This window comes from Triplophysa rosa, linkage group LG15, assembly GCF_024868665.1.
Source record: "Triplophysa rosa linkage group LG15, Trosa_1v2, whole genome shotgun sequence".
NCBI lineage: Eukaryota > Metazoa > Chordata > Actinopteri > Cypriniformes > Nemacheilidae > Triplophysa > Triplophysa rosa.
In genome coordinates this window covers 8306723-8327948 of record NC_079904.1, presented here as the reverse complement: position 1 = coordinate 8327948, position 21226 = coordinate 8306723, and the positions used below count along the sequence as shown (strand labels likewise).

The following is a 21226-nucleotide window of genomic DNA, read 5'->3' as shown; positions in this document are numbered from 1 at the left end:
TATTGATAGAGAGGAATTCATACTTGGTCATACATTCTACGCCAGATGAGACGTGCAGTCAGCATATTTCTCTTATCAAGAGTGGAAATATTAGACTGGAAGCACGTTTTAGGCAACCCCTCACCCGGACGATACATTTTTTAATTTATGCAATATATGATAGTTTTATTGAGGTTTCAAATTATCGTCAGATCCTGGTTGATTACTTTTATTAGGTAAAAATGAATACTATACATCTTACGGCTGTCATGGACAAGGTCTCCTGCAATATCCATTTTCTTGGTGTACTGCCATGTGACTATCTACCAAAAGACCCTTTAAAAAGATACCGTTGATGCTTATATTGAACACACATCCTTCTGGACTGCCGGGTCAAGACTGGTTAGCCATCTACATAAATGAAAATGGTGTAGGATGATTTTTTGACAGTTTTGGTAATAAACCAGATTACCACAGCTTTCCGCCAATTATCAAAAACTTTTTAAAACGCAATTCTAAGGCGGTTCAACATTCGACTGTGCAAGTCCAAGATTTTTCTTCAGACACTTGCGGACAGCATTGTGTGTTTTTTCTCTACCACATGGCTAAGGGGTTTGATTATGATTATGTGTTGAGATTGTATAGTGACGATTTTATTAAAAATTATAAAAAGTTGTCAGCTTTTGTGAAAAACCTAAAACAATCTCAATGTAATGACAATGTTTTCAAATGTATTCAATGTGTGCAAACAGGTGAAATGTTTATTTCTGATATGTTTTTCAATAAACACTAAAGAACAGAAAATCAATCTTTTGAGTTTTTTTTTTTTCCATACAAAAATATTAAACAATACAAATAATAACAAATCAACAAAAACAAACAAATCTCAGAGATCAAAAACTTATCCACCGACCCTGGTCAAGAGGGGGTGATTGAAATACATGGCCTTCTGAATAATTTGATTGTGTCGACGGTGTGATCGATTCAATCTCTTTCTTTTTCTATCATGATTAGGTGAGCTGGTTACAGGAGTTGTCAATCTGGTTTTTAAAGAGTTAATTGCACGTCAGACAGAGTGGTTTGGTACCATAGAGTATGGTATATTTAAAATACCAAATGATTCCAGAAACTCGTTCCACCCCAGCGGTCTCCGTTCATCAGCAATCTTTTGTGGAGCCGTGACACCCTTAACTAAATCGTACATGTGTGAACCAGGGATCGTTCTACCTTTAAACACAAACTCGCCTGAAGCAGCCCAGGATGTGACATCTTTAGTTTTAGACATCTTATCTAAAATGTAGCGAACATTTTTCACACTCCTCCTTGGAACATTCTTTAAAATGTCATCCGCAACATTATCTATAGTGTCCTGGACACTCACACTATCTGGCACAGCAGGGTTTTCTTTTTCAATGAGGTCAGGTTGTGGAAGGGTTAATGTTAATGTGTTGGTCTCCCTGTCCCCTTGTTTAGAGAGTGATAAAAATCTCTGCAAAACAGCTGTGCACATCTTAGCCTTTTCATATGTTTCCAGATCAGTCCTGTACAGAATATTTCTTATAGTCATGTCCAAATCATCCTCTACGACCTGTTGAATAGACTCACGGGGTGTGGCAGTCTTGAGCTTATCCAACTGGTTTTGTGACACTAAAAACATCTTTTCAGCATACGCCATCACCAAACTTATTTAGAGGCAATCAAACTGGTTATGAACGGAATTGCCACACTTAAAAGGGGTAACAGAAATCCTCCTTGTTGATTGAATAACCTTGCACACTGAGTTGGGAGACAGACAGACCGGCTGGCAGACCGGTAGGATGGAACCATGTTCTGCCAGGTGGTGTGTGGGGTTAGATAAGCAGTTCATAAAGCCAGAAAACCAGAAGAAAACTAACCTTTGATGACCAAGTCATAAAACACATACATATAAACTTCGTTTGGGATAGCTTGATAAGAAGACAGACCCTAGATTTCATGCTGTGTTGGAAGATAGGACCCCCACTGTCAGGCAGGTGGGATGGGACCAGTTTTTTCCATGTGGGCTCGGATTAGGCAGTTCATAAAGTCAGAAAACCAGAAGAAAACTAACCTTTGATGACCAAGTCATAAAAACACACACAAAGCTAAAAATCGTTTGGGACACGTTGATAAGACAGACCCAAAGTCTCAAACACTTTTTATCATTTGTCAGATAAAAGTCAAATCCAAATCGCTCTTATAGGTAAGATATGCGTATTTGGCATGCTGTCCAGGGGGCGGGCTCCGAGCTCGCCGATTCTTTCCGACCCCGGAACACTCTCCCCCTGATGGGGGCGAGTGCGCCGAGCTCGGAAATGACCCGAACCCAGAGCTCACCCCCCCGGGGTCCTGCTGTGGAAGCGAGTTCGGAGAGATCGGCCGGGGAGGTGGAGGGATGTTGCATTACTGTAGAGAAGGTGCATGTAAGAATTCTGGTCTTATTTATGCGGAGGCTCGCTTGAGCTGATAGGGTGAAAATCGTGATTGCTGGTAGCGAACCAGCCGAGTTTGATTATGAGCTCCGGCTTCACCTGAATTTTGTTAACGAAACTCGTTTGGATAGATGACGTGGTTGCCAATGGTGAACCGGCCGAGTTTGATTATGTGCTCCGGCTTCTCCCGAACTTTGTTAATAAAACATCATTTATGTCCAGAAAACACAGACATTGTTCAGTAAATGTGATTTGTGGCCAATTCAGGGATAGAAACTCAGAAAGGCCTTCTACAAATGAGCAAAACATCCCTACCGTGCACAAAACTGCCATTTAGTGATGGGTCGTTCATGAACGATTCATTCTTTTTGAACGAATCTTTAAAATGACTTGGGAGTAACGAGTGTCTCAGCGAGTGATTCGTTCATTTTGTGTTGACCGCGCATGTGCAACATTGTACCAGAAACAGTAATGAAGTTCGTCTCTCGAGTCATCGGGTCCGAGTCCTTAATTATACCGGAAAGAGAAATGATTAGTTCGTCTCTCGAGTCATCATGTCCGAGTCCTTATAGCCTACCGGAAAGAGAAATGATTAGTTCGTCTCTCGAGTCATCGGGTCGGAGCCCTTTTGTTCTTTTGTCAAATGGTAGCTCCGCAGGCAAACCTGCAGCCTGTACCGGAGTCTTCGAGTCCGAGTCTTTAACGTTACGTGACCACTTCCCGGATCATCAGTCAAATGCATGATGTACGTGTTATATGTTGTATTATAGGAAGAAATATAAAATGATCAAAAGATATGTGCAATAAACATCTTCTCTAAAACGTACCGAGTCTTTAACGTTACGTGACCACTTCCCGGATCATCAGTCAAATGCATGATGTACGTGTTATATGTTGTATTATAGGAAGAAATATTATAAAATGATCAAAAGATATGTGCGATAAACATCTTCTCTAAAACGTACCGTTCTGTTATTTTTTCTGTCAGTATATTCATAAATGTTTCTTGTGGATTTCTGCATGTGTTTTTAATTTATCTTAATAGCTAACTATTTCGCATAAGAACTGTGCTGGCAAAATATAAACAAGCAACACTAGTAAAGTCAGTGTTTATGTCTAATGCATATATTACACAAGTGAGCTCTTATTAAATAATTGCACATTTAAATGATTTCAATAGCCTATTATTATATACTTTGCAAACTGCATGAGACTTTTTAGTAAAAAAACAACAACCTATAAACCTTATTGCATACCTGAGTAACCCAAAATTGTTAATGAATTATAAATACATAACTTTACAGAAATGCTGTCAGGAAATAATTAAATAACTGTTTCTCATAACTCAGGGCTCTAGACTAGGGTTGCACGGTGCACCGGTGCTACGGTAGCATCGCGATGCTAAAGCTTCAAAATACCCGTGATGCCTCTCTATTTTTGAAACGGTAGTATCGTAGTTAATGTTGCATATGCGCATTAATATTTATTTGAACACTTACATCTGCCTTTTTGCGGTGTTCATCTCCAAAATGAATGTGTGTTTTGAATGTCTCGGACGAGTTAATGATTCAAATTGGCGATTTGAACGAGTTGGTTAAATGATTCACTAACTCAGTGGAAAATTGACGCCACCTACTGGCCGTTTTAGTTCTGCATTTAAAGTAAGCCTAATATTTCCCTTTATAAAGACTGCTGTATCAATGAAATTTGTCCAACATTTGAATTAGTTCCTACGTGAAAAATGATCTAGTGTACTTTAGTATTTACTACAGTAAACTACTAAAACTCATAGATACTAGTGTTTTTGAGTCTTATCATAGTAAATATTTAAATATACTACAGTATTTATAGTATTTACAAATGACTAAATGTAAATGTATTTGCTACAATTTATCTAATTACTACAGTTAATACAACAACACATTCTCGTGCAAAGTATAATACAGTTTACTATAGTAAATACAAAATATTTAATCTAAATCTGTGTTTTTTGTATAGATTTGAATTATATGGCACAGCACCGTGATACTACTTGGTATCGAGATACTTCAGCTGGTATAGTATCGTAAGACATGTTTATGGTACCGTGACAACCCTACTCTAGACTAACTTTTTGCACTGGTTGCACTGGTGCGCCTAACTTTTTTTCTTAGGTGCACCAGCACAAAAGTTAGGCGCACCCACATTTTCGACCGCATCGCATTTAACACAAGTTCACTTTTTTTTAAATCGCTGTCAATATAGGCAATATTGACTTGTAAATGATTAACTAACAATCTGGTCAACATAAAGTTCTTTATTTGAAGCACAATTCTACAAGAAAGCAGGGCTCTAGACAAGAAAGCAGGGCTCTAGACTAACACTTGAGAGAGGTGGCACTGGTGCTACCAATTTGATAGCACCAGAGTCGTGGGGTGAGGTAAGAAAAAAGAATCACTAAAACTTCATTAAAATGTGTTTAATACATTAATAAATCAATTAGAAATGAATACAAATCATTGTTTATGATTTAATTATTTTTATTGTATATGCATGGATTAAAGTATATGCGACAGATTTCCGTCAATTGCAGAGTTCCAGCCTGTTTTCATAATGTTAACCCTTGACGCGTGCGATCACAGCGGTGTGATTAGAACATTCGGCGCTTTGGCTGTCACTGAGCCAGAGACAGACTCAATCCTGTCACATATCACAACTGTGCAGTGCTTTCAACCACATGTTTAATTTAGCCTTCAGACATATGCACGTGCCTACAAGCACAAAATACATTTAGAGATTGCATAATACACACTGATGTCTATAGAAGCGGCAATAACAATCTCCTCAAATGTAGTTTGACGGATGTCTTATTCACATCAGACACAGTATCTGCAATGTAAGCAATTGTTAAGATAACTCAATTCTTCTACCAGCTCACCAGGCACTAACGTTTGTGTTTTTAAGAGAAGTGGATGAATTCACGTGATGTAAATACGACAGATCTCAGACCACGGCAGAAACAAACATGGCGGCGCCCGTTTATAGCTCAACTAACGCGATCATTATAAAAGTGTTTAAACAACAAAACACATTCACATGCACATATTTGACAATCGGAATGTCAGATATTTCATGACATAGTTAACAATTTGTGAATTTTTGAGTAAAAAAGAAAAATTGCAATGCATCAGTCATACAACTGCTGTGGCTCTGCGGTGTGTCACGTGATAAGCAGTGCCGCGTCACCATGGACATGTTAAAGTGATAGGCTACCTTCTTAACGGTCGAGCTATAGTCAAACACTGTAACTAGTCAATCATTGTAGCTAATCAAACACTGTAACTAGTCACTGTAGCTAGTCAAACACTGAAACTAGTCATGTAGCTTGTCAAACACTGAAACTAGTCATGTAGCTAGTCAAACACTGAAACTAGTCATGTAGCTTGTCAAACACTGAAACGGGTGTCAGGTGTAGCCAAGCTTCAGGAATATGGTTTCACAGCCAAAAGGCAGAAAAAGTGAAAAGCACTCTGGAGACAAATACAAACATTTTTGGTCTTTAGTGGTCCTTTTATTTTGTTCTTTTTTTCTGTTAATTATTAAGAGTTTCAGAAAACATTGTTTGGTCTTATAAGATAAATACAAAAATGCACTGAAAAGTTATAGATGGTTGATTATTTGTCTAGGTAAGTATAATTTTTTCATACACTGTAAAAAAAGAATGTATTTTAACAGGAAAAAACTTTAATATTTTACTGTAATTTTTTTTAATTTGTATACAAATTTTATTAAAATTACAGACAATTATCTGTTAATTAATAACCCACATATTATTTTACGTGTTAAGACAATAATGTCAAATTACATGTTTTTCTTGTTTTTGTAGAGAAAAAATACTGTAATATTTAAACAGTATTTTTACTGCTTTCTTAAATAACACAAATTTATGTAAAATTATGATAATTTTCTGTAATTAAATTTGTTGTTCATTATATAAAGGTTTATTTCTATACAAATAATTTAACGTTTTTCTTCTGTATTTTTAAGTCAGATCTTAGTTTTTTTATTAGTGTATATGCATATTTTTACATTAAAATTTTTAGCAAACTGTTTAGTTAGGCTACAGTACATTTAAACAATACACAGTCAAAATTACAAAGCTGCACTACTCTTGAGGTTGGAACTTTCATGTTTCCTGAAAGTGATATTACAGCCCCGTTGAAAAAAACAGCATATGCTGGTTAGGTATGTTTTGAAGCATGGTAGCTGGTTTAAGCTGAGGACCAGCCGGTTGCATAAAGCACTTAAGTGTGTCCTTAAGTATACCTTAAGTTTTACTAAAGTTATTCTCCTATTGTCTTCGGTAAAGGGAAATCACCTCTAAAGTGTCATACTTAAGGGAAAAACTTAAGGTGCTTTATGCAACCAGGCCCCGCACATGACCAGCTCAAACCAGCTACCATGCTTCAAAACATACCTAACTATAATGCTGTTTTTTTCAACAGGGAGAGAAAGCACATGGCAGTAAACCTGACATAAGTTGCAATAGTCTAGCCAACAAAAACATGATTAATGATAACCATTAATAAATTCACCTTTTCTCATATCATGAATGGCTATGGCCTAACAACTACAGTCCATACCTTAAACCTGGTTAGCTCAGAGAGAAAAACCTTAAAGACAGGAGAATGGACTGATTTAAAACTGCAGTTAAATAAACATATGAAAACAAACGTAATCAGTATAGAACTTTGGAGAATGTGGCCAGAGGCTTGTTGGACTTTAAAGGCAGTCCTGCATGCTCAAAAATTTGCACAGAGACGTTCTCCAAAATTAAACAGAAGTTTTATTATCAGATGTAAAAAGGTAACAAAGCTTTGGGTTGTGAGACGATCTCCTCACTCCACCACAAGCCAACAACCCAAAATATTCAAAAACACCCATATTTATTATGTATGTGACGTCGATCGTATCTTCTGACTCCTCCTCTGCCTTTTAAGGAGTGCTGCTCCGTTTCCACCAATCACCGTGAAGTCCTTTTTCTTAGTTCCTGTAAAATAACATTTCAAAACGTATATCCTGTGGTCAATCGCCAGTCCTGAGGAATGTTCTCCAGGACAGTTTCTTTTGGGGAGTGGTCTCCTAGAAACAGTTTATTGTGGCCGGACAACATACCAACATTCTTAACATTCTTTTAGTAAAAAGAAAACACTTAATCATCTAATACTTTTAATTATGTAGCGTTGTTTCTTAATCCTATGATTCATTAAAACACATCACAACTCATGATTATACTTAAAACATATGCAGTGGATTGATTCATAACATTTTTATGTGAAAAACACTCTTTGTGTGTGTGTGTGTGTTGATCTAGATAATTTATGGCTCCAACCCCCATTTGCCACAGTAACTATTTTACTGAGTAAGATAGCAAGCACATGACAAAATCACACAGCTTAATGATTTAATGAAAGAAAACACTTATTGATTATATTGATATTTAAATCATACTTTTATCTGAAAAATATTCCCACAGGCTCAACAGATTTGTTCAAATTCAAGAGGATCATTCTAGGACAATAAATCGAGCTGTAAGTTACCATAATGTTAATACATTTAGTAATGATCTTTTCAGGCCTGCAGTATGTCATAAGCATCTTGTTTGCTCTTTTGCTATTTTGTAAAAGTAGTGGCTGCATTTTGTTGATTGTCGTCAGCCCTAATTTTGTATGTAATGGCACTGAAACATTTTATATTTGTGTGCCTGTTTTTAGAAACCACTTCCAAGCACCAACTGTGTGTAAGCATATATGTATTCATTAAACTTGTATCATACATTAGTTAATTTTATTCATATACTGCAATGAAAACATCTGACCAATTAAATATATAGCAACATTCAAACAAAACTAAACACGTTTATTTTCTTTTAAAAACAACCTATCTTAACTATAGCTGTTGTTACGACACATGCTATTGGTAAGCAGGTGTCATTGGTTGACTCCCCGTGCTGCTTTGAGCACGATTGGTTAAACTTACTGTCATTCAGGAAACTAGCTAATTAGAGCTGTTCGCGCCCTTCACTGGTTCATTTTGAACATACGCGATGAAGTGATGTCTGTCAGTTAGTTTCAGTAATATTGATGGTCCAGTTATATGTAAACAGCGCTGGAGACACGAAGTCGTGTGGAAGTTGCAGGCTGCTGGAGAATAATCACACGCATTAACAGCTTTACCAGCGACCAGCAGAAGGTAAAAACTTGTTTTTGTATTTTCGTCTAGTGTGATGCTAATCGCGATTAGCGATATTAGCACTAACTTCAATGCTATAACATTCTACATAATATTGAGCTTAAGTAAACTTCCTCTTCTCACACGTGTTTTTCTTTAAGTACACAGAAATATATGATACGATTTGCCTGGGCAGTACACACACCTGGTAAGTATGTGTAACCTTAGATTTCTTTCTGACTTTCTTTTGCATTCCATTTTAAACACTAATTTCAACAATAACTGTTAATGATAAAACATTTGCTCTCATTTTTTAGATGAAGGGAAGAAAAGCTACCCAGGCACCCAAAATCCATCAGTAGTAAGTGTTTAAACATTCGACCTGAGTATTTGTATTATGTTGTTATTAACAATTGTGTAATATTATGTATATGCTTAATACTGTTATAATGTAACTCTGTAACCGTTTGGGTTACGTATTTCGTGGGTTAAAACATATCAAAATAAGGGACTTTTTATTTTCTAACTCTTACAATAACAATCACTTAAAGTTAAACATTTACATAATTTGTGAAAGAAAAATTGTCCATTCCTTTAAACTGGTGACTTGTTTTGCTGATTTAATGATGGAAGTTATAAGACTTACATTTAAGTTAGCATTGCAACTTGTAACTTGTTTTCTAACAGTATACTCTGTATTCACATTGCCGTAATGTATAATGATGGCAGATTTAGTCCTTTATCTAACGTTACTACATTGCATATTTTTCCACAGACTCATTTACTTTTTTGTGGTATGTTTTTACTTATGGGATGATTTACTTATTCTGACAGTTTCAGTCAGAATACTATCAAAACTTCCTCCAATATCTATTTGTGACCCTGTGTAAATGTTTTCAACACCACTTGAAACGGTTTTGTATTTCTCTAGGATTAAAAGTTTGTTTTATAAGAATTTGATGAATGTATTGTATGGGGATGTACTTATTATTTACTTTATTATATTCAACCATTTGTTTAAAGCGTATACTGTAATTCTGTACTGTAAAGAAGTTAATCATTGTGTATTTCGAGTGTACTTTTACAAATTATGGTGATTGTGTTCATATGATTAATATGTTTACCTAAATAAAATGTTATTCTACAATGCTAAACATGTGTTTTTCATTTTATTGGCAGTATCTGACTAGTAATTCATGGCCAATATCTGTAAAGTTACAGACCATTAAGTGCATTTACTGTATTAAAAGTATTTGACTGAAAAAATTCAGGAAAGAAACTGTAAAATAACAGTGTTTTTCTGCAGAACATGAGTACTTTCACATAGTTTAAGGAGGTTTATCATTATAATTCAGAAAAAAGCATAAAATAACAGTATTTTTATGTAAAACCTTATGTGCAGTCACTTTATTGAAGGTGTTTGATCATAATAATTAAGGAAAAGTCTGTGAAATAACTGTTTCCCTGTAAAACATTTAAAGAAAAATTACGTAAATGTAATGTTTTTCCCCATTATTTGATTTACGGAGTTTCATCTTAATTTTATGGTTTTTGTTTGGCAGCCGCTGCTGCCAGTGATTTGACCGTTTTTTTACGATATTTTTTTTACAGTGTAGATTAAAAATAGCTTTTAAAATACGCAAACTGGCAATACTATGTAAAGTGGTTCAAAACATCTCCCTTTAAAATGCTATTGGTTTCGACTGCTTAGATAAAGTGTCTGTTAAAGGAATATGACTTGGCCTGAAAAAAAGAAGATTTTTTTTCACTTTAATCAATGTATATGTAAACTCTCTTTCAACTCTTTACCATATGTAAAGCTATTTTCTTCCTTTATTTGTTGTGAACGACTCCTATAAGAGAACACAATTCGTTTAATATCAGTGAGTGTTTTTGGGCCCGTCCTTTGTTGTTTGATGAACATTATACATAGAGATCTTTATTATGATGCTGCCCCTTTAAGAGCTCGCGCAATATACTGGAACACGTGTTTTGTTTCCCAACTGTTTGGTCACGAAACAAACTGAATACCTTTACAATGTTTCTTGTTAATATGGGAATTTTTAGGTTATTTTGTGTTAATATGTCCGTTTCAGAGTAAGAAGTCGTGAAAGAGAACTGTGTGGAATACTGTTGACCTGCTATCTCTCCCTAAAAAAAGACACCTAAAATGTTCAGTTATTCAACTATATGAAGGGGTGGAGTGGAATGTTAAAGAACTGAGCTGGTAAGTTGGCAACTTATTTAAAATATATTTTAAAATATATACATTCGATCAGATATACATCAGTCTCAAACCTCAAACTATTGTTCTCCTTCCAATAGGCCAAGCCAAACATCTCCAAAGGTCCTGAAATTGATTGGTGACATTATTATCTCAACTCAGCATTGTCCTCATTCAACGTGGACCTGTTTCTGCATTCAGTCATGACGTTTATGGTAAGTAATTCCACACAAACAAGTTTTTCCTAACTTACTGCTGCTGTAGAGTGACACTGGTGGGGCATTTGTTCAATAGGATGTTTGGTTTGTCAGATCTATTATAAAATAGATCTGACAACTAGAACTTACTCTAAAATGCTTGATATGCTCTTGCTCTAATGATGTTTAAACTTACTGTATTCCCCAGACAGAGAGTGAGAGAGAGAGAGACTGACAACACTCATAGACGAGAGAGGGGCATGTAAAGTATGGACTGAAGAGAGCCAACAACTACCACGTTCACCTTGCCACTGCACATGCAACAAAAGTCCTGTGAGTAATGGCCAATAACTCTAATTTATTATGTATTATACCACCGGGCTGTGAAATGCTTGATTCTGATTGGCTGACGAAGGTTCTACAGGTGTGCATTATTTTTCAGTCAAACGCACACCTATGAAGTAGTTCCAGATCTGTCGACCGAATTACAGTTCGATATCACTGCGCCAAGTTTTAACCGTTATAACGGATTTATACTGTAGCTTAGTCCACCACAAACAACATGGAAGACGATTTAAATTTTCCAGAAATAACTTTTAATATTTATGGAAAGTACGAAAATTTCGACAATTGGGCGAAAGCTGAACTTGACAGTACAGAAGATGAAAAAAAAAGAAAGCGAACATCAAAGGAAGCCAGCATTAGCAAACGTCATAAAACGGTCACTGAAGAACAACTAGACGAGATTGAAGGTGAAAAACACAAAGAAAACACCAAAAAGACAACAGCTTGGGCAGTAAATGTTTTCAACGATTGGCTTAAAACAAAAAATACGTCTGCTGAAGAGGTAGAAAGAGAGGGGCAAACGCTTTAAACAACCACCTGCGAGCTTTCTATGCAACTGTGAGAACTGCGGCTGGCACGGAATACTCTGTATCAAGTTTTCTTGCTTTAAGGGGTGGTCTGAACCGTCATATTTCCACATACAACATCATTGGACAACCGGAATTCAAATCATCCAACGATGTATTCAAGGCCATCCTCAAAAAGTTTCGCAAGGCTGGGAAAGACTCGAGCTCTCATCATAATCCCATCACCACTGCCGAAATAGAGCTCATTCGCAACTCTCCGCATCTGTCACCAGACACAGCAGCCGGGCTAGTTCGAAAAGTCTGGTTCGACATACAACTGAACCTGGCAAGGAGAGGTCTTGAAGGAAATCGAGACTTAACAACGCATTCATTCGTCATGAAAAAAGATGAAGATGGCATTGAATACGTTTGCTTGTCTCATAACGCAGAAACAAAAAATCACAAAAATCCCACTGATCCTAACAAGGACTGCTTCAGAGGATTCATGTTTTCCCCCAGTGCCCAGTCCCGTAGTGTCCCCAGTGCCCACACAAAAATCCCACTGATCCTAACAAGGACTGCTTCAGAGGATTCATGTTTTCCAACCCCAGAAATCCACTTTGCCCTGTTAAAAGTTTTAAAAAGTACATCACAAAGTGCCCACCTGACGCCACGTCCTTCTACCTTCACCCACTGAGAGTCCCACAGGAAGAGCTTGACGGGAGAGAGTGCTGGTACTCCCATGAACCGATGGGTGTGAATTATCTCGGGAACATGCTGCCACGCATTAGCGAGTTAGTCGGCTTACCCAAAAGGTACACAAACCATTCCCTAAGAAGCACCGCAGTTAAAATGCTGTCAGAGGCAGGGCTGGAGAGCAGGCAGATCATGTCTGTCACATGACACAAGTGCGAAACAAGCCTAAGAAGCTACTGGGCACCTTCAGCAAAGGCACGAAAGAAATGGAGCTTGATCATGTCGGATAACGTTTCAGATGACACCAAAAACAAAGCCACAGATCACAGAAGCAACAAACATCACTGATCGGCACCCTGCGTTTGATCTGCCGTTTTCTATGTCCAACTTCACAATTAATGGAAACGTGCAGTTTAACCTTAACAAATAAAACAGAAATAAATAAACAAACTGAAAAGAATAAATAAACAATTGAATAGAAAACAGAACAATTAAATACCACATGAATTTATTTGTAGCCTAAATAAACATTGATTGCCTACATGTTCTGCTTTTTTCACCTCATGCAAAGAAATACTAAATTAATAAATAAACAGATCGAATACATGTTCCGTTTTTTTTACATCATGCTTATAACTATTAAAAAAAAAATAATAATTTATACATTTTGACAAGCCTGCTTCTTCACAGGGTTTTGTCATTACTGCAAACACATGTGCATGCGCGCTCTCGCTCAAAGCCTTTAAAATGACGTCTTGGAATTACCGGCAGCTTCGGATGAGAAAATATAGTCCCCACTCACAGTAGCATTATAAGCGCGGCAAACATAACAAATCTCTTGAAATAAAACACCTGAAAAATTACTTGTAATGTGGTAACCGTGGTATAAGCGGAATAATTGAATCCGGTCCGTTCAATTATCGAAAGTTAATGCACACCCGAGGTGTAACCTCGCATTACCACCTCGGGGTGTGAATTAACTTTCGATAATTGAACGGTCCGTCGTCAATTATTCCTTACTTATATGTATTCCGTGCAAAAGAGACAAGGAAATCGTTTTTTCTGGTAACTCTGGCAAGGACTGATATCTGATTTTAGGATATTATTGCCCCCGCAACAAAGCTTTTTTTTTACACAATTTTTTGGTTTTCAAAGATTTTGCCATAGCAGGCCATCATGGCAAAATGTTACCAGCAGAAACACTGTGTGATTGTTCTCTCTGCTCTCTCTCTGATGCTGGTGTTAGGTCCTGGGATCCTGATCTGCAATAACTCATTCCACCGAACCTGGCGGGATCCTCAATGTTCACATACTGCTCCCTTGCCTCAACAACTACAGGAAGACAGCACCGTGGGAACATCTTGACACCTTGCTTATCTATTAAGGTCACTTTTATGCCGATGGACTTTGGAATTTTGTCTGACTGTGGACTGTGGGAGGAAGTCAGGGCAACCCTGGTAATTCTATTTAAGCACATTCATTTTATTACTCTCAAACATCCTGCTGAGCTGTAAGTATCATACTGAGGACTGATGTATTTTTATTTTATTATTTAAAGAATCATGATTTAATATTTTCATCAATAAAATATTAAATAAAATGTTTACCTTGTATGTAGTTTTTGGTGAGCTAAGTAAGACATTGAGGTTTTACTAAGAACATTATTAATTATATTATTATATTATAACGGACTGTTAATTGTACAGTAAAACACTGTCACATTTCATGGCAAAACCTCAGTTTTTGTGCGCCAGGAATTTATACAGAATAAAGTAGTATTTTATATTAGATACTGTTAATTGTACAGTATAACACTAATATTTCATGGTAAAACCTTTATTTTATGGTTATTCATATGGTACTTTTATGTCATATATTGCAAAATTGTTTCTTTTGATGGAAAAAAAACTTGTTTTAAACGGTAAAATGTGGAATAAAGTGCCAACATTAATCGTAAAATCAACAGTACTAATATCTTAATACCGTAATAGTAGAAAAAGTTCCACTGTATTTATTACAGTGAAATTCTGGCAACCACAGCTGCCATTTTTTTACCGTTGAAACAACAATTTTTTTACCTTAAGTATACGGTGAAACACAGATATATTTAATGGAAAACCTTTATTTATATGATATTTTAAGGGAATTTATACAGAATAAAGTAGTATTTTATATTAAATACTGTTAATTGTACAGTAAAACACTGTTATATTTTTAGGCAAAACCTTCATTTTATATAGTATTTTTATGTCAATTATAAAGCAAAACTATGTTTCTTTTGATTGAAAAAATATGTATTTATACGGTGAAATATGGAATAAAATACCAACATTACCTGTAAAATCAACAGTACAAATATACTTTTACCGTAATAGCAGAAAAACTGGCAACCACAGCTGCCGGTTTTTTACCGTAAAAATAACAAGTTTTATTTTTACAGTAAAACACTGTAATATTCAATAGCAAAATATTTAATTTGTTTTTACCGTAAAAACTGCGTTTTTTTTTTTACAGTGCACCTCAATAACATATTTTCACTGTCAGAATAATTGTGAAGGTAAAGGTTATCTTATGATTGCAAAAACATTTTTTCTTCAAAAATTTTATGTAGACATACTGCAGTATTTATTATTCAATTTTAATGCTACATATTTGTCGATATAAGCTTGTAGTAATGTCGAATATGAGACCTATCAGTCAACACACGAGATTGGCTAACTGTTACCTTACAAAGTTCACACTGATGTAATATGCACAGAGTATCAATATTTTATGTATGAAAAGCATGTTAAATAAGTATAAAAAAGTACTTACCTCAGCACATAGCACTGTTTCATTCCTTCAGCAATCGCATTAGGTCCAGAGGAAAAAACCCCGCTAAATTTTGTCATGTCGCAGCTAGTGGGGCATGTCTTGAAAGTTTGAAACATGAGACCGTTTATGGTTTTCAAAATCAAAGCCGTTTTTTATTCAAAATCAAAGTTTCACTTCGAGCTTCTTTCATAAGATACATTTTTTTATGGGAAAAAAACCATATAAAAATCTCAATGATAATCAGTTAAGAAGAAAAATATTTGATCAGATATAAAATGTATCAGTAATAAAATAAAAATAAAACAAAATAAAAGTTGAAAGGCTTTAAAACTGATTTACAACTAATTTAAAAAAAATAGTAAGTTGACAATTAATTAATTAATTATGTGTGTGTTAGGATATTATGTAGAAGATATTCCGTTACCCAGATACTTACCCACATTCAATGTGGCACAGAGGTCCTGTACAATACCATTCTCCCCTTCCCTCTGTTTATTAGGGGAATTTTCTGAGCTTATCTTTCCATCACACTACTTAAAATCAGTCTCTATAGCTTTAATCCTTGGTAAAAAATATTCTTAATAACAGGAAAACTAAACAATTATGAAATATTAATTGTTGAAAAAAAAATATTTGAAAACATGGTCAATTCTTTTAACTTTCTTTAAGGTTGGGAATGTAAAATCTTGAATATTGATTATGGTAGTTATGTTCATAAAAACCCAGCTTTATTATTTGTCTTTTGTAAATATGAATTTAAATCTGAATGTTTAATATAATATTGATGCTTGTTAATATGGGGAAAAAAATAGCTCTCATGTTTAGAATTAGTAATACTATATACAAGCTAGAACTATCTAAAGCAAGTCTTCAGTCAGCTAACATTACATTACTTGTGAATTTAAATGTTAGGTAATCGGGATCTTTTTATTTTTTATTTCTTTCTTCTATGGATTGTCTTCTATTTATTTCTCACTAAAGTAAAAAACATTTGAGATTAAGTGCCACTTGCTAAATCATTTTATTACAAAGTAAAACAAATTTGCTGCATTGTTAAAAGGTAACCCATTCTGAAAAAGTCTATTTACCCTACCTGTGCCCAAGTCTCTGATCTGTCCACCCCAACACTCAACCTTAACTGGCCCGAGTCAGTATGGCCATATCTCACCCAAAATGATGGCAGCAGTTGAGAACCATAGTCAGGCCAAATGTGGCAAAAGTGCCATTTCTCAGCCCGAATTGGGCCACATCCGCCCAACCAAAGCCAAGCCGAATCAGGCAACCATTGCTGGGCCAGAGCTGACTTACTTTTGGTGAGCCGCTGCCAGAACACAGCCGAGTGCGCCAACACTCGGCCGGAACTGGCCCGACTGCACTGGCTACCTGGGAACCTTCGCTTGTGGCCATACCACCCTGAGCACGCCCGATAACAAGACAAGTTGGAGGATTTTTACAATGTTTTTACCGATGACGTGTGTAATATATTTGAAGATTTTAACTGGAAGAGGCCGGACGATCATGGTTGATTTTAATGATGTTTTAACTAATGTGAAAGAAGCTTTGTTACGAATCGAGAATGAATTTTAACATACAGTTGCGTAGGAATATTTTACTCTGATTATTTAAAGAAAGTTTTATGATTTTAATATTGTGTTTGTGTAAAGGCTTTTAAAAGAAATCTTTTATTTTATTTTAGATTATCTTTTATTAAGTACTTTTAACTGTTTTTACATGTATTATTAAAAATGTATGGAGGCCTGTAAATGTTTAAAATTTCTGTAAAAACTCGTTGATTATATTAATTAAAAAAAAAGCACGCCCGATCTCGGAAGCTAAGCAGGGTCGGGCCTGGTTAGTACTTGGATGGGAGACTGCCTGGGAATACCTGGTGCTGTAAGCTTTTGGTCTGGGCTTTCCTTCCATTTTCAACTGCCTCGTACTCTTTTGATCGGGGGTCATGCTATCCGTCCGGCGCATGGCCTTTCTCTGCTCTATGTGTGCCAAAAGGGCAGCTCAGCCTGGTCCTTCCTCAGTGCTCCACCGGGGTGCGGCCGGGGGCTCTATTTCTTTCAGGAATAAACGAAGCAGGTGACTTTGCCATGTTACAAAGAAAGTGTGTGCCGGTCTCTAATTCGAGTGTAGAACAGTTAGTTGCTTAGTTTGCCCTTTACGCTTGGTCTACTGCATGCCAGTTTGAAGGAGCAGCTAGCAAGGCAGCGCAAACTAGGCCGAAGAGGCCGTTGATGATTTCAAGAAGGGGTTTGCTGTTAATTAAGGCCAATGCCATGCCGCACACGTGCTACGCTCAAAAAAATGATTTTTAATCGTTGTTTGTTTTACTTAATCAATATAGTTTGAGAGAACACATTTGTATTGGTTTCTTGTTTAAGTACAATTTCAATGTGTAATAGTGACAGAAATAGGCAACTCTTTGACATAACTTAGTCCATTTGTGTTGCGACAACATGAATCATTTTCATTGACTAACTGAAACTACACAGCGGATTGACTTCCCAGCATGCTTTGCTCTCATGACTGGATTTAGATTTTAAAATGGTTAAAGTGCTATTGTATCTGTGTTTTTTTTTTTTGCAGATAAGGAGACTTGTTAGTGTTCACTGTTCTGTAATGTTAAAATTCAGAAGATTTTCCGTTGTCTGCGATGGGGTTACCGTAGAGGTGAAGAGTAAAGGTTATACTCAGGTTGGGGACGAGCACAATTGTTCGTGTTTACTCAGTGAGTAAATACTCTGCAAATACGATAAACCCTCTTGTTCTCCTTGTTAGCACTATACCTTACATGTGGTAAAAACATGTTAATTAATTTTTTTAGAGGTTTCACACTGAAGCGCTCACGTGTATATGGCTTAACACAAAAAATACATTCTTATGAAATTAAATAAAATAAGTAGACGAATTTAAGATTTAGATGTCTGCACAATTCACCCAGTTTAAGTTCAGATAAAACAATGAAATTGTGTGGAAATGGGTGTCATAATAAAATTAAGTTAATCCAACAATTTATTTATTTGAGTGTACGGAATAGCTTGTAAAAATTGAACTATTTGTTTATTTACTTATTTATGGAATTACTTACTTACTGAATTAAAAAAAATGTTTTATCCCCGCTGTGGAAGAGTGGGTGTTCATAACCACTTACGTTGGCCTAAACCTCTTTGGTTGCATTCGTTTTAAGCCATGACAAACCTTGGTCCTTGACAACGGCCAGCCTACATTTTGAAAACATGTTCGATTATAATAGGTGTCCTACGTGTATCTTATTCTTTAGCTCTAGTGCGATAACTCCAGCAAGTTTTTGTTCCATGTCTCCTCTCTCATTCACTCGCCTTTTTTTTCCGTTACTTGTTTTACCGGTATCAGAAACGGACCGTGTAGATATAACAGAGACGCAGCAAGAAGGGTGCACTGTAAAAGACATTTACAGCTCACTCTTGATTGTTACAAAAAAACACGGATCGTAAAGGACACGCAAAAATGTGAAGATACGGAAACATGCGAAAAATTAAAAGAATTGCAAACGACTTGCAAGTGAGATTCTTTTTTTCAAGACTCCGTCTTTTCTTTAGCATAAATGCCACGCAATATAACACAGCAAGAATTTGCAGGTGGCTCTTGCTGAGCGAAGTAAAACTAACAAAAAAAAAGATATAGCGTTGAAAGGCGTACTTCGGACTCGGAAAAATGAATGGCAAGCGTAAAGAATTCGAGACACCGTATGAGTGTAAACGAAAGCTTTATTTGCCGGCGTAGACTAATACTGACTTCGGCATATGGACGGTCGGAATATGTGACGGATGTAATAGGCGAAGCGAACGTAAAAGGAAAGTTTTGTTTGTTTTTCGATATTAAGCCCTTTTCTGAGACAGTCCAAATACGAAACGGAGGCGCGTGAGGTCTGAAGCGGACGGGTCCAGAGAGAGCCGGTGTTGTGTAATATTCAGTTTCCGTGAAAAACTGTTGCAGTGGGCGGGGTTATTGTGAATATTCATAGTTCGTTCCGCGGTGGGCGTGGCCTTTTGAACTGGGCGCAAGCGACTGAAAAGGAGTGTCCTGTCTGCTCTTCCCTAGTTTGGTGAATTATTTCGTTAAGGTAATAAAGGCGATTGCTCATATGCCCCGTTTAGATGTACAACTGTTTATGTTATTCACATAATAGGCTAAAATGCTTTTTGTTTTGCATGTGCTTTTATAAAAACGCTTTCTCGTGGCCATGTGGCAATGTTTTTGCTGTGTAGCTATTTTCATTGACTAACTGAAACAACACAGCGGATTGACTTCCCAGCATGCTTTGCTCTCATGACTGGATTTAGATTTTAAAATGGTTAAAGTGCTATTGTATTCTGTGTTTTTTTTTTGCAGATAAGGAGACTTGTTAGTGTTCACTGTTCTGTAATGTTAATTCAGAAGATTTTCCGTTGTCTGCGATGGGGTTACCTAGGGGAAGAGTAAAGGTTATACTCAGGTTGGGGACGAGCACATTGTTCGTTTTACTCAGTGAGTAAATACTCTGCAAATACGATAAACCCTCTTGTCTCCTTGTTAGCACTATACCTTACATGTGGTAAAAACATGTTAATTAATTTTTTTAAAGGTTTCACACTGAAGCGCTCACGTGTATATGGCTTAACACAAAAAATACATTCTTATGAAATTAAATAAAATAAGTAGACGAATTTAAGATTTAGATGTCTGCACAATTCACCCAGTTTAAGTTCAGATAAAACAATGAAATTGTGTGGAAATGGGTGTCATAATAAAATTAAGTTAATCCAACAATTTATTTATTTGAGTGTACGGAATAGCTTGTAAAAATTGAACTATTTGTTTATTTACTTATTTATGGAATTACTTACTTACTGAATTAAAAAAAATGTTTTATCCCCGCTGTGGAAGAGTGGGTGTTCATAACCACTTACGTTGGCCTAAACCTCTTTGGTTGCATTCGTTTTAAGCCATGACAAACCTTGGTCCTTGACAACGGCCAGCCTACATTTTGAAAACATGTTCGATTATAATAGGTGTCCTACGTGTATCTTATTCTTTAGCTCTAGTGCGATAACTCCAGCAAGTTTTTGTTCCATGTCTCCTCTCTCATTCACTCGCCTTTTTTTTCCGTTACTTGTTTTACCGGTATCAGAAACGGACCGTGTAGATATAACAGAGACGCAGCAAGAAGGGTGCACTGTAAAAGACATTTACAGCTCACTCTTGATTGTTACAAAAAAACACGGATCGTAAAGGACACGCAAAAATGTGAAGATACGGAAACATGCGAAAAATTAAAAGAATTGCAAACGACTTGCAAGTGAGATTCTTTTTTTCAAGACTCCGTCTTTTCTTTAGCATAAATGCCACGCAATATAACACAGCAAGAATTTGCAGGTGGCTCTTGCTGAGCGAAGTAAAACCAACAAAAAAAAAGATATAGCGTTGAAAGGCGTACTTCGGACTCGGAAAAATGAATGGCAAGCGTAAAGAATTCGAGACACCGTATGAGTGTAAACGAAAGCTTTATTTGCAGGCGTAGACTAATACTGACTTCGGCATATGGACGGTCGGAATATGTGACGGATGTAACAGGCGAAGCGAACGTAAAAGGAAAGTTTTGTTTGTTTTTCGACATTAAGCCCTTTCCTGGGACAGTCCAAATACGGCCTAGTTTGCGCTGCCTTGCTAGCTGCTCCTTCAAACTGGCATGCAGTAGACCAAGCGTAAAGGGCAAACTAAGCAACTAACTGTTCTACACTCGAATGAGAGACCGGCACACACTTTCTTTGTAACATG

General features: G+C 36.4%; 1 protein-coding gene and 1 long non-coding RNA gene across 7 annotated transcripts in view; one reads left to right on the top strand and one right to left on the bottom strand.

Moving 5' to 3' along the window:
* sash1a (SAM and SH3 domain containing 1a) overlaps positions 1-21226 on the bottom strand; it is a 433329-nt gene that overhangs the window by 356763 nt on the left and 55340 nt on the right. The gene's annotated exons all lie outside the window — the stretch shown is intronic.
* On the top strand, positions 10400-14135 carry LOC130565401 (uncharacterized). Of its 2 annotated transcripts, XR_008964371.1 has the most exons (4): positions 10400-10866; positions 10965-11078; positions 11269-11393; positions 13854-14135. It is a non-coding gene; the product is annotated as an uncharacterized LOC130565401 (long non-coding RNA). The 2 variants fall into 2 exon arrangements; XR_008964370.1 differs by lacking the exon at positions 11269-11393 and having other exon boundaries at positions 10405-10866; positions 13854-14101.